This window comes from Acromyrmex echinatior, chromosome 7 (assembly GCF_024713525.1).
Source record: "Acromyrmex echinatior isolate Ae372 chromosome 7, ASM2471352v2, whole genome shotgun sequence".
Classification (NCBI taxonomy): domain Eukaryota; kingdom Metazoa; phylum Arthropoda; class Insecta; order Hymenoptera; family Formicidae; genus Acromyrmex; species Acromyrmex echinatior.
Window position 1 is genome coordinate 8,054,243 of NC_141858.1, and position 14,013 is coordinate 8,068,255.

The following is a 14,013-nucleotide window of genomic DNA, read 5'->3' on the forward strand; positions in this document are numbered from 1 at the left end:
GTAGAATTTTGATGATTAAGATGCTATTAGAAATCTCTCAGCAGAGAATAAAAGATCTCGATTAAAGCTTAACGATTGGTTTTTAACAGATTAAAAAATTCTCGTTATGTACGTGGAAAGAACGATTTTGTTGACGTATTTAAAAAGCCTAGATATAAATCTGAAAAGAATTTCATTGGCATATCAAAATAATTATGTGAGGACGTTCAAGATGATTGCTAAAATATCAAACTTTTTTCAACATTATTCATCATGCTTGAGCATAATTATTTTAATATGGTTCAAAATTATTTTCAGATCTGCACCTAATTAAATTCTTAGAAAGATCTTAAAAAGATCAGATAATAATTAGATTCTTCAACAAAACTGTTCTTTTTATGTGCTCACATTCGTACTTTACTCACGCTCTTTTGTACTTCTCATCTGTACCTTTGTTTCGTTTGCATTCTAATGGGATCAAGAAGGCATACGTCAAGAATATTACGTAATCGCACTGGAGAAAATAGTTTGGTTGCATTAATTGCAATTCTGTTTGAAAATGGATAAATCAGTTTGATCATTTTTTGATTGAATCATAATTCTAGTCGAAATAAAAAAACCATAATTCTGATTGATATGATTAGAAAAATGGTCTTCTGGTTCATTCATTTTCAATTAAATATTTTTCTCAGTGCGTAGAATCTGAAGGATCTTCAACCTGTCGCAAAACGCAATTTTTCGTCAAAGCGAATCGGTGAAACACGGCACTGCACTAAAGCAAAATCGCCTGTGTTAGCTGCGCTAACATCAGCGAAACGGTCTCGCGGTCGCAAACATCGCCTCGGCCGCGCGCACGAGTCCAGTTGACCTACTTGCAACGGCGTCGTCGACGTCGACGTCGTCGGCATCGCGCCTCTCCATCGCCGACGCCTAACAGAGAGATCCATTGCCGACACGAGCTCGCTCGCTCTCGTACTTCAATCCCGAACGTCATTCCGATGTGTGACGTCACAGACCGCGTATCGTACATTTAGATCTTTCTATACATATATGTAATACATACGAAATGCTTTTGAAAAGCTCGCTGAAATCGACATTGCGCGATTCTCACGGGAATTTGTATAACGTTTCTAAATCGATTACAAGCTCGTCTAGAAAAAATTACTGATGTTTTTGTGTGCGAGAGAGTGAGTGAGAGAGAGAGAGAGAGAAGATAGAAATTTTATAACTAAAATTTCTTGCATCTCTTCCGAATGTAATGACGGATTTCTTATGCTCAAATTTCGCATTAATTGATTTCATTACCTTGATATATTTACATCTTCCGAATCTTTGTCAGATAATATCATATTTTTATTTTTTAATGAATTGTGATATCCGCTGTGATAATTATAATATCGCCATTATTATCCTTTTTATTTATATATTGTATACTATATAACTTCAAATGCAGTTATCCAATTCTGGATCACTTTTGCGATGCGAGAACCATATTTAATGTCAGAGTAGGATTAAATTCAACACTGACACCGGCATTAAATGAAGTGTATCGCATTTCGTATATAATTATTTTAAGCTACTATGATATACGTAATCTATAGATTGTAAGGAAATTTTCTTTTTTATCGAATTATGAAAAGAATTATTATAACAGGATTGGATTTTATATCGAAGTTCAATAAATACTTTCCTTCTCAAGTTTCTCGTTTTTCGCTGAAAATGAAGTGAATGTTATTTACTCCGCAATTAAAGAACCTGAACGGACAGCAGTAATATATGCGTGGAGAAGTATCGTGGAGGAAAAAAGATTTCAGGCTGAATTCGATGCCAGGCGCGGAACCTACTTTTTTTTCCTTTTCGACGAGACGACTTTGAGAAGCCATGCTCGGCCGGCAAGATTGGTTTACCATCTCTCGTCGTGTATAACGTGTAAAACGTGGTTGACGAGTACGTGGACTCACGAAGCGAACGCGCATCGCGTGCGTCCTGATTCGCTTTTTAACCCTTTACGATATCGCGCCGAGGTAGATTCCTCCACGTAGCATTTATGACGACACATGTCTCTCCCAAATGGTCGAGATAACGCTCAATTATCGCAAATTACAATTCCTAAGCCGGTTGCAAATTGGTAATAATGAACCGAGACATGCGACACATGGCGACAAAAAAAATATGGAGCACCCGAAAATATTGATTTATTTCTGAAAAGTGTAACGAAAGATTAACAATTTGAGGGTAGATAAATGAGATATGCAGTTTGACAATTTTGTAATTTATAACTTCGTCGCTACGGTTTAGGTGATAGTCAAACATTCTGAGGAAAGAATGGTTTTGCTGGAGTATCCAAAAATTTAGCTAAATTCAGAGCTAAAAATAATTTTATTGATTTAACAAAATAATTATTTAGAATACTCACGCTGCAATGATTGTTAAAATTTTTTGTACATGGACAAAAACATGGAGAGAACAATTTTGGAAAAATCTAGAAATTTAGATACAGATCTGAAAATGGTTTTGTTAAACCGTTAAAATTTTTAGATAGAACACAACTTGATTTTCCTATATAATTATTTTGACGGTCTTACATTTATTTTCAGATCTAGATTTTTAGATTTTTCAGCAAAATCGTTCTCTCCGTGCTCATCATGCTTGCTAGTTAAATTTTTAGATTATACTTCAGCAAAACTTAATTCTTTTAATTTTTTTCCATACAAAAATTATCTTATAACAAATCTGTAAGTAATTTTGTTGGGTTATCGAAATTACGCAGGACGTTCAAGCTGGTAGCCAGAATGTTAAAATATTTTGCAACATTATTCGTCATAATTTTCCTATACATATTTTTTTAATGATTGAACGAAATTATTTTCAAATCTGTATCTAGTTAAATTTGTACACGGAAAGAACGATTTTAAAGTATTTAAAAATTTAGATAGGTACAGATCTGAAAATAATTTTGTCAGAACATAAAAATTTTATTGACCAATTATGTAGGACGTTCAAATTGGTTGCTACAATGTCAAAACTTTTTACAACATTGCTCATTATTGACTTTCCTACTTAATTATTTGGATGGTCCTACATTTATTTTCAGATCTATATCTCTTGCTAAAGTATCTAAATTTTTAAATACTTCAGCAAAATCTTCTTTCCGTATAAGGGAATTATAAATATAAATAAGATGAGTAATGCAATTAACACAAGTGATTTACAAAAACTTAAATAAATCACGGAATAATGTTGTGTATAATCAAATAATTAAAGACTCTTTAGAAAAAGTTCAAACTCACCGGATTCCTGATAACCGAGTTATCGACCCGCCTTATAAAAATTCGATGAAACGAAGATTAGTCCTCAACTCATTTTGAACTTATGAGACTTTTCATCGGGAAGATCAGCAGCAGGTTAGCTCGATTACAATGTTATTTCATTGTTTATGTTTCGATCGATTTGCGGGATAGTTGGAGTTTTTACCTTGGAAACGATCTAATTATTACGGACAATGACGTTCAAACTGATATCCAGTTACAAGTTGATAGGTCGGTCCGCGGGGCTAAATGGTGTTCTAATGATTTCTCGATACGCATACTGTTTATAATCACGGATCGTATTGATAAGGTAGCCGCCTAGAACGCGTACAAAATGCCGATTGGGAAGGCTCGAGGCGGAAAAGCCGCCGGCGGCGTTCACGACGGAACGAACCACCATGTTAGCGTCGACTCGGGGGGTCAGGCTCGTCCTACTGCGCAGTAACGCCATCGAAAAGCTTTACTCCACTTTTGCTGACGAAAACTCACCGCTGGTGTCCCTTCATTAACGTGTTCATAGAACCGTCCACTTTTGCCGTTAACTAGAAAGATCCAACTGAGAGGAAAAATAGAGCTATTTTAACGTAATACTTGATATATTGGGGTATATTGCGGAAATGATGGAGAGAAAGAGGAAGGGATTCGTGTTTGTTTGAGAAATTGTAGTAAATGAGTCAATAGGGTAAAACTCGAATCAATAGAGAGGGCCTAGAACTATTCTACACTCGGACTTAGTCTCGCGAGCATCTCAATGTTATCTCATGAGATAAGCCTATTTTTGTCGTAACACTATACTTAAATTTCCTCTCTGACTTTACCAAATTTCAGATATATATTACAATGTTGCTCAACATTGCTCGAGTTAATTACTTTAACGGTCCAACAAAATTATATACGAGGGCAGTTTGATAAGTCAATGACTCTTTTTAACTTCTTTTTTATCAAAATTCAATTTATTTTTCAACATAATCTTTTAAAAAGTTCCTGATTTATCAAATTGCCCCCCCCCCCCACACATACACACACACACACACACACACACAAAATTATTTTCAGATCTGTACACTGATTGTGAGAGAAAAATTTTTAATATTTATATAACTATAATTACATATTACTATAATTGTGATTATTACTGTTATAATATTAGTAATAATAATCCCATATGTATAGTTTTAGCAAGAAATATATGTATAATTGACAACCTAACTTTAATTATATTTATTATAATCATAAAAATGATTGAAATTATCATAAAAATGATTCAAATTACTATAATTTTATAGTATTTTATAGTATTTTATATTTTGGATCACATTTTGGATACTATAATTATAAACCAAAAATATATATAGTCTTCTTGATGCTTCCATGGGTGCTTTCTATATAACTAATCTGTGCTTCGCGGGTTTTCTCCATGTCTTGGTCCATTCTTGATGTGCCTATGAAGCACATCAAGAATGGACCAAGACATGGAGAAAACCCGCGAAGCACAGATTAGTAATATACATAGTATTACAATACTCATTATAATTTTTAATCCTGTATTCTTCATTTCGTGTAGTACGCTGTGAGTCATTTTTATCAAAAATCAAAGTAGTCATAAAGAATATTGTTTTATGACTACTTTGATTTTTGATAAAAATGAGTGTACTACACGAAATGAAGAATACGGGATTAAAAATTATAATGAGTACTATAATTATAATCATTTTAAGTTGCCAACTACAATACATAGATTTATTGCTAGAACTGTACATATGATTATTATTACTAATATTATAATAGCAGTGATAATCAAAATTGTAGTAAAATATGTAATTATATATAAATATTAAAAATTTTTCTCTCAGTGCATCTAACCAAATTTTTAGGTACTTATTATAAATAAAATCATTCTTTTCATATATACATTTTAAGTACAACGCGAAAGTATATTGCACGGAAAGAACAATTTCATTAAAGTATCTAAAAATTTAGCTAAATATAGATTTGAAAATAATTTTGTTGGCATCAAAATAATTATGTAGAAATCTCAAGCATGATAAACATTGCGAAAAGTTTTGACATTTTAACAACCAGCTTGAGCGTCTTACATAATTCTTTTGACAGTCTAACAAAATTATTTTCAGCTAAATTTTTAAATACTTTAGTCGTTTTAAATACTCCTTTCCGTGTTATTTAGCTACAAAGAAGCTGTAATAATGTCGCTCTTTCTCGTAGAACCGTGAAGAAATTCAATTTTTGTCACTCTTCATTGCTTTTCCTCCTTGAAGTAAAGAAAGACACAGACGGTGCCGTTCTGCGCATTTACGAGACGATCAATCGTCTCGGACGATGTGCTCGCCCCGGATTGCCATGTTTTCTTCCGTGGGCAACTGTTACGCGACACACTTACGTGCCTCGTGGACTCGGCGGCCATGTGAGACGCCGAAAATTCCGTTCGTCAACTCTAGGCGCGATTCCATCGCGGTGAAGCGTTTCGGGCATTTCGTGGCGAGGCACGCCGTGCGGTTCGACGACGGTTCGATTTCGAGGAGGTGGCCGTACAGAAAGAGAGAGAGAGAGAGAGAGAGAGAGAGAGAGAGAGAGAGAGAGAGAGAGAGAGAGAGAAAGATAAAGCATTCATTACTGTTCTAGGGCGAACCCTCTAAAGCCTGTCTCACACTACACATTGGAGCTGAGAATTGTGAATTATATTGGGTCATCTAAAAACCGCGGATACTTTTTAGATGATCCAATAAATTAGAATTCGATCAGACAGATAGTTTTAATTTCAATCCGTCACTCATTTCGTTCTGATTGGCTGAATTCTATTCTTTAATTCGTAATCCTCAATCTTCAATATCCGTAGGGTGACACAGGCTTAAAAACATAAAGATAAGCAAACGAGACATTTGGGAGTAAAAATGCAAAAAATAAGAAAAGAGAAATATATAGATAAATAGATAATAGTATTTATTAACATTCTATGACAAGAATATAAAAACGATAATAACGAAGTAAAAAGAAAAGAAAGTTAAAAGACAGAACGGTAACACAAAATAATATTTGCAAAATAAAATTAAAGATAAAAAAGATAAAAATATAAAAAATAAAGATAAAAAAGATAATGAAAAATTTATAAATAAAAGAAAATTAATAAATTTTTTTTAAAGAAAACGAGAAACAGAATCAGAATCATATATTGAACGTTCTAGCACATTCCCTAACATTAGATTTATTCTTTCCAGCTGAACTTGTTCCACCGTTCATCTTTCTTCTTTTTCTCTCCGTATTGGAAATGATTGGATGAACCGTGCAAGAAGTTCATCTAAAAAGAACACAGCTATTATTACAAATAAAGGAGTAGCAAACACTTTTGGAACTTAAAAATGAAATAGGTAAATGAAATATATATTTGATATTTGGTGAAGGCAAAAAAAAATACAATGTTGTAATACAATGTAATGCAAGAGATATTAACATAAGATGTAAAAAAAAACAAAAATAAAAATAAAAAAATAAGATATAATAGATAACAAAGTAAAATCAAAGAGAGAGAGAGAGAGAGAAAGAGGCGATCGTGCGGCCCTCGCATGCGAGAGGTTCCTCTTGACGAGAACCGACGGGAACGAGATGGGGCTTTTCCAAAATCGATATCTCCGCGGGTATCGGTTCCTCGCGTCTGAAATGCTTCGCCGCGTGCAACTATAACCGGTGGAGATTCATTTCCCCGCTCAGAAGCCTCTGCAAACGGGACTTTTACAAAGACGGTCGTCGCGCTCGCGTTTTCCTCCGAGCGTTCGCTCGCTCGCGTCCCGTCGGGCGGCGGGAAGGACTACAATCGTCGTCGGTGACTCGGTGGTCACGTACGCCCGAAGGAATCGATAGATAAAGAGCGGCGCGCGATTTCCCCGGATGTAGACTCATTGCCGAACAAACGACGGCGGGCGGAAATCGCGCTGCGTTTGTTTTTTTTCCGCGTTTGCGTTCCGCAATCCGCAGCGAGCCGCGAGCGCGCCATGGCGACACGGACGGCCGGCACGGCGGAGCTCCGGCTGTTAAAATGCACGCGCGAGGAGGAAGCCGAGCGATACCCGCTCGCAATCAGAGAGAAAAAGAGAAAGAGAGAGAGAGAGAGAGAGAGAGAGAAATACAGTGGAGAAATTACAAGTCTATTCGCGTTGCTTACACTTTTTGCATTGAGAATCTTTGCTTTCTGTCTCTTCAACGCCAGAATATATATATTTACTCCGTTTTAAGTGTGAAAATTTTTCAAGCAACGCGAACAGACCTTATTTCACTGCAAGCACATCTTATGAAGGGAAAGAAGAGGAGCGAATGAAGCGCGTGGATCTCGATCATAAATAATCTGGAGTAAAAAAGAAAAAAAAAAAGAACAACCTTATAAAACTTTGATACTAGTAGTATCAATTAATCATTTATTTTGAGTATTAAGAGTATTGGTAACGGTACTTTTAAATTTTAATACCGGCCATTAATCATTTAAGTTGAGTATTAAAAGTATGTTAATAGTACCTTAAAAGTTTAATACTAGTCATTAATCAGTTATTAAGTATTAAATGAATTGTTAATAGTACTTTCAAATTTTGATACTGGCCATTAATCACTCATTGAGTATTAAAAGTATTGTTAACGGTACTTTTAATATTGAAAATAAGTGATCAATCGAGCAGTACTAGTATTAAATTTCTATAAGGGCACGGAAGATCCGTCGTTATAACCTCTGAGAATTTCGGAGGCGCGACGGTGATGATTGTGAAGCCGAAAACGGAGCTGCGTTCGGCGCCGTCGGCTCTGAGTCGCGGCGAGGCAAGGCAAGGTAAGATAAGGCAAGGCAAGGCAAGGCAGGGCAAAGCAAGACAAGATAAGCTAAGACAAGGCAAGGCAAGGCAAGGCAAGGCAAGGCAAGGCAAGGCAAGGCAAGGCAAGACAAAACAAGACAAGACAAGACAAGACAAGACAAGACAAGACAAGACAAGACAAGGCAAGGCAACGCAAGGCAAGGCAAGGCAAGGCAAGGCAAGGCGAGGCGAGGCAAGACGAGGAGAGCCGAGACTAGGCAAGGAGAACCCAGTGGGTTCAGTGGGTTCTTCAAATTCATATCGGATTCTCGCAATGCGTAAATACTCACAGCATCTTGCGGGCGGTGGCATCGTAGACGAGGCGCATCGCAACGGCGACGTGCAACGGCGGCTCCGGCGAGTAACAGCGGCGGCACGGCAGCAGTGACGGTCGCAGCGAGCTAAGCGAGCACAGGGAGCACAGCGGGCGCACAACAGCAGGCTACTCTGGCGTATAGCCACGGTGACGACAACGGGGCACAGCACTGGAGCAACGCACATGTCACTGTCACCGGCGGTGGCCGTTTTTCGCGGCCGCGAGGCTCCAGGAGGCGCGGCTCTGGCGGGCGACGAGTTTTGACTTCTGGTTCAGATACGAAACACGACACGACGCGGTGCGGCGCGATCCGACGGTCGTCGACGAGAGAACCGACGCGAGACAGAAGAGAGAACGCGCAAGAGAGAGAGAGAGAGACAAACAGAGAGAAGGGGAAGGGAAAGGGGGGAGGGGAGGAAGAGAAAGACGGAGAGAGGGAGCACGATGGGGAAGAGACAGGGAGAGCACGATGGTAGAAGGGAGGAATAAAAATGCACGTCCGCTTTACGACGGGTTTCCTACTTCCGGCCGTCCGTTTCCTTCTTTCGCCTCCTGGTGTCCATGCGCGCACTATCCACGTCGACGAGGACCCTTGTAACGTCCAGTCGTCCACGCCCGCCGAAAATTTCAAGTCTCTCCTCGGCGCAGCGCGATGGCCAAGCTAGAGCCAATTCAGCCGTTGGGCGGCGCAGGGAGAAGGAAAGAGACAGACAGACTAGACAGAGATAGAGGGAAGGAGGGACAGCAACGGGTGAGAGCTCTCTCTCGTACGCTTGCGATGCGATCGCGAGTAGGTCCTACGAACCGACACGATGCAACCGAGATCCCTGACTGAGCAGCCGTCGCCCGTCGAGCCTTGCCCCGCGAGACAACAGGACTGCCAACTGTCGTCAGCATTTCAACCAAAAGTTCCTGTCCCCAGGAGTTCTCATTCTCCTCTTCGCTTAAGAATAGGCACCCACACAAACTTACAGATTAGTCGTATAAACGTAGCATGCAAAGAAAATTATCCAATCGCATTTAACGTGCGACTTTGGGTGCGATCTACTCAGCAAATATTTGAGTTATACAAATACTTCGAAACTTGTGATTGACCAATCGGAAGAAAGAATTTTATTTACTGACCAATCACAAAATGCTTTGAAGCATTCGTAGCAACAAGCGAACCGTAATCTTTATAACAGAAATGTGATTGGATAATTTTCTCTATGCGATTATGTAAGTTTGTGGATATATTCCTCAGATAGCACACAATATTTATAAAATATTTATAAAATTTATTTTTAATATTTTGTAAATATTTTTGTGGTCTTAGATTGCACAAATTCCCTGATGAAAATGTAAAGCTTGTCGAAGCGTCAAAGAAGTGTGAACAAAGAATTTTAACGCTTCTTAAACACTTCATTGATTTTCCATTGACTCTTAGTAGTTTTGAATATTCATACACGCTATTCATGAACTCTCCCCAAACGCTCCGTAAAGTGTGGCCACATCTGTCACATTTCTCACACGTTAAAAAAAATTTTTTTTTATTAACGTTTCTCGCGTACGCTCCTCAATGCTTCGCAAAGAATGCCTGGAGCGTACTGAAAACACTTCATTCATTCGTACTTTGTCTACGCTTCCTAAACGTTCGGCAAAAAATACACGGAACATTCAAATACGTGTATGCTTCCAGGATATAGAGATAAAAAAATTTATTTTAAAACGGAGCGTCATTGAGTTATACAGCGAACGTAAACGAAGCATCGTTGAGTAGTACGCGGCACCACCAGAGGGATTTAGCAAGAACTAATTTCTCGAATTTAAAATTCCGCAGACTAGGATGACGTAGCATTGAAAGATTTTTTAATTGTATTCTAATGAAATAATTTTTTGAAGCGAGCTTCTAGGACTCCAAGAAGAAAGCATTTTTTTTTTAAAATATTTATCGAATAAATGAAATATATTTTAAAGTATCATTTGCTTATCAAGAATCTCGATTACATTTCATTTACGTTCGTCTAAGAACTCGACGATGCCGTTTATGTTCTCTACACTGCCTAATCACGCTCCGTTTACATTCAACGAACATTCTGCTCGTGCTTGCTGAAGAAAACTTATCTATACTTTTATTTATGTTTCTTTAACGTTTAGTTGACGCTACCTTTACGTTCCATGTTCCAATTTTCGCTTCTTACAGATTTTATTTACGTTTCTGTTACTCCCTCCTTATACTTCCTTTACACTCCAATTAACGCTTTATTGACACTCGCTTTACGTTTTATTTTCATCAAGGTTATAAATATTTATTATAAATATTATGAAATATTTATTGTAAATGTTTTAATAAAATACTTAAATAAAATACTTAAAATACTTATACTATGAAAATACTTAATGAGACATTATAATCCAAGTAAAAAATACTTATTAAAAATATTTATTTATATTTATCATAAATATTATATAAAATGTTTAGTTTATATTTTAATATTTCGAATAAAGTTTTATATAAAATATGTATTAAATAATTCTGTGCTGTTTGGGTTAAGACCGAAATCAGACTGCGCATTGAAGATTGAGATTGAAGATTGAAATGTGATCAATAAGAACAAAGAAATTTTAGCTTCTTTTATTTCGATTGGTCAAATTTCAATCTTTTAATCTTCAATATTCAATTTGATACTAGTCTAAGACTCGTTTAAGTTTATTAATCGTTTAAGTTAATTTAACTTTAAGTGAGGAGCTCAGACTCTTACATAACGTATAACACATAGGCATAAGAAATTTAACCAGTTAAGAGTTTTTTATTTCATGGAAAGGAAGAAAATGGAAAATTAAAAAAGGATTATTAAATAATAAAAAAATTTAAAAGTTTTATTGTGGATTTTTAAATTACAAAATATAATAATTGATTGTTCAAGATTTAGCAAATTAGGTCTTGTAACAATATAAAATTACATGTATATGTTTTCCAGCTAAACACATTTATAACTGAAAAAGCCCCTATAGCGCGAAAATTGTAGCAATATTGTGATATATTAATCAATAATGTGCAATATTACAAAAATTGCAACAATGTTGCTGCAATATTAAAATTATAATATTTTATTGAAAATATTACAACAATATTGCAAAATATTGTAATTTTAATATTTTGTAGAGAATATTGCAATATATTACAATTCAGTAAATAAATACGCGACTCTGTCACTAAAAGAATACGCTTTTCGTAAGAAGAAAATATCCAAATATCCTATAAAAAGGAATCCTATAAAAATCCTATGCAAAGCAATCGAATTAGCGAATCTCCTAGATTCTCAATCTTTTTTGAGGCGTGTTTGGATTTCTATCGTGTTCTCCGGATGTCATGTCATCCTTGTTTTGGTATTTAACTGGTAATATCTATTACTGTTAATATGGATAATATCTGGGTGCCATTCGGGTGGAATCGGAATATAGCCTTGGATGTGCTTTCTAGACCTCCGAATATTTTTTAATCATAACTTTATCGTATGTATTTTGTAAATATGCTAAACAATAATATGTTAGCAATTAATAGAATAATTATTGAAATATTGCATAATGTTAAAATAATATTTTAAATGCTAAAATAATTAAATTTTATTTAAATATATCCTAAAATCAATAGATAAAAAACTGGGTAATATTCTGTATACATAATGCTGTTAATAGAAAGTACTGTAATTAAATATTGAAACGTGGATCTTATTTTTCATTTTATTTTATTATCCTAAAATATAGACTAATATTTTATTTAACACTTTGATTACCATGTCATATTTAGTGCCCGTAACATTTGCAGAATTCCCATTATTTATTTGTGAGTGACAATTTTATTCACTCAATTAAAAATAATTTTACTAAAAATTGAAGATATTAAGAGAGAAATAACATCAATTATATTTTATGATATTAAAAAGAACCATAAAATATTAAAATAAGTATATTAAATTTATTAAGTTCAGTACCAAAATCAATATGTTAATGACTTATATATCTAATAACTTAATAACTTAAAACTAACTGAGTCAATATTAATTGATAATACACTATTATTAAGTAAGTAATATTTGGATAGATATTATCTATGTTTTGTTATTTAATGTATAGGAAAAAAGATTATAATTCGGGGATTATGTGAATATATAGTCATAATAATTTTATTTTAAATTTACTTGAAACTACTCTTATAGATAGTATAGATTGGATTATTTATATCCTGCCTATTATTGTTTTTTGAAATACGATTAGGAGCATCTGATTTAATAATGGCTGCATTCAGCAGAGAAAAAACTGAGCGTTCAATGATTCATACGTTAATATGATTGGTTCTTATACTTAAATCCAGCGAACATAGAACTAAATGGAAGAACCGATCATATAAAAGAATTTACTGAATGCTCATTAATCAATTTTCTCTGCTGTGAATGCAGTCAATATAATCTTTAATCTCAGTAAACAAGAATCGTTTGAAATGGTATAAATGATTTTCAGAAATACACATTTGCGAATATTAAAATGAATCATTTTCAATTCCTTGCATTTTTATTCGTTTATAAAAATTGCATGAAGCACATTTTTGTCCTTTAATCTAAAAGTTTTTTAAGTGCAAACTAATTAATTATTTTGAATCTGCTCAATTTAAAATTCTGAATTGGAAATACAGTTTTTCAATTGAATGTAAAAAAAAGTTTTACCATCTCATTGAATTTTAAAAAAAGAATGAAAATAAATCATGAATGCTACTAAAGTATGCATTCGAATGATTTAAATGAATTAAAATTTCAATTAATTAAAAATTCAAATCAATTAAAATTTTAATTCATTTTTTTAATTATTATGACAATAATGAATTCTAAGATATATAAAAAACGTAAGATAATAAAACGTAAGCAGTAAGAAAATTAATACATTGGATTGGTTACTGCTTACGTTTTACTGTCTTAAGTTTTTTTTATGTGCTGGCTCTAATAATGGTCTTTAATAATAATGGTTCTTTCTTTTCTTTAAAATACACAACCTTACAAATACTTCATAAACATGCTAAAGTTTAACATTCATTTTAACATTCGCATATACATATAAGAATCATTTAATTTTTATATACTTGTAAAATCCACGGAACACAAACTAACAGTAACATTATTAATAATTTCCCTCTCAACAATATAAAACATCGTATATGTATAATAGTTATTACATTGTGAGTAAAAAATTAATATTCATGATTAATTACTGTTAATTAGTTTGTATTCTAGAAAGTGATGACAATTGATCCAAATACAAATGACTTATCATACATAATAAAGAATAGAGAAGCCATCGTTAATTGTTGAATTAATCGCTGCAGAGTAACGTCCGTTTCTTCTATTTTAATTTTTAAAATTAGAAAAAGATAGAGTAAGTGAATCTAAATTAAAGTTAATCTACATAGGTCACAGGTGGAACTGAGCATAATGCTCGTTTTTACTAATGTAATTCAATTTTAATTGAACTGATTTAATTAACTTTTCTAGTTAGAAAAAGATGAAGAGTAAGTTGAATCAAAATTAAAGTT

General features: G+C 34.4%; 1 protein-coding gene across 1 annotated transcript in view; it reads right to left on the minus strand.

The window, feature by feature from the left end:
- The window catches only part of LOC105153672 (uncharacterized), a 48,783-nt gene extending 39,473 nt beyond the window's left edge, over nucleotides 1-9,310 (minus strand). Inside the window, exon 1 of the mRNA XM_011068657.2 lies at nucleotides 8,425-9,310. The gene's annotated coding sequence lies outside the window, so the exon portion shown is untranslated. The remainder of the gene's footprint in view (nucleotides 1-8,424) is intronic.
- Nucleotides 9,311-14,013: the final 4,703 nt, after the last annotated feature.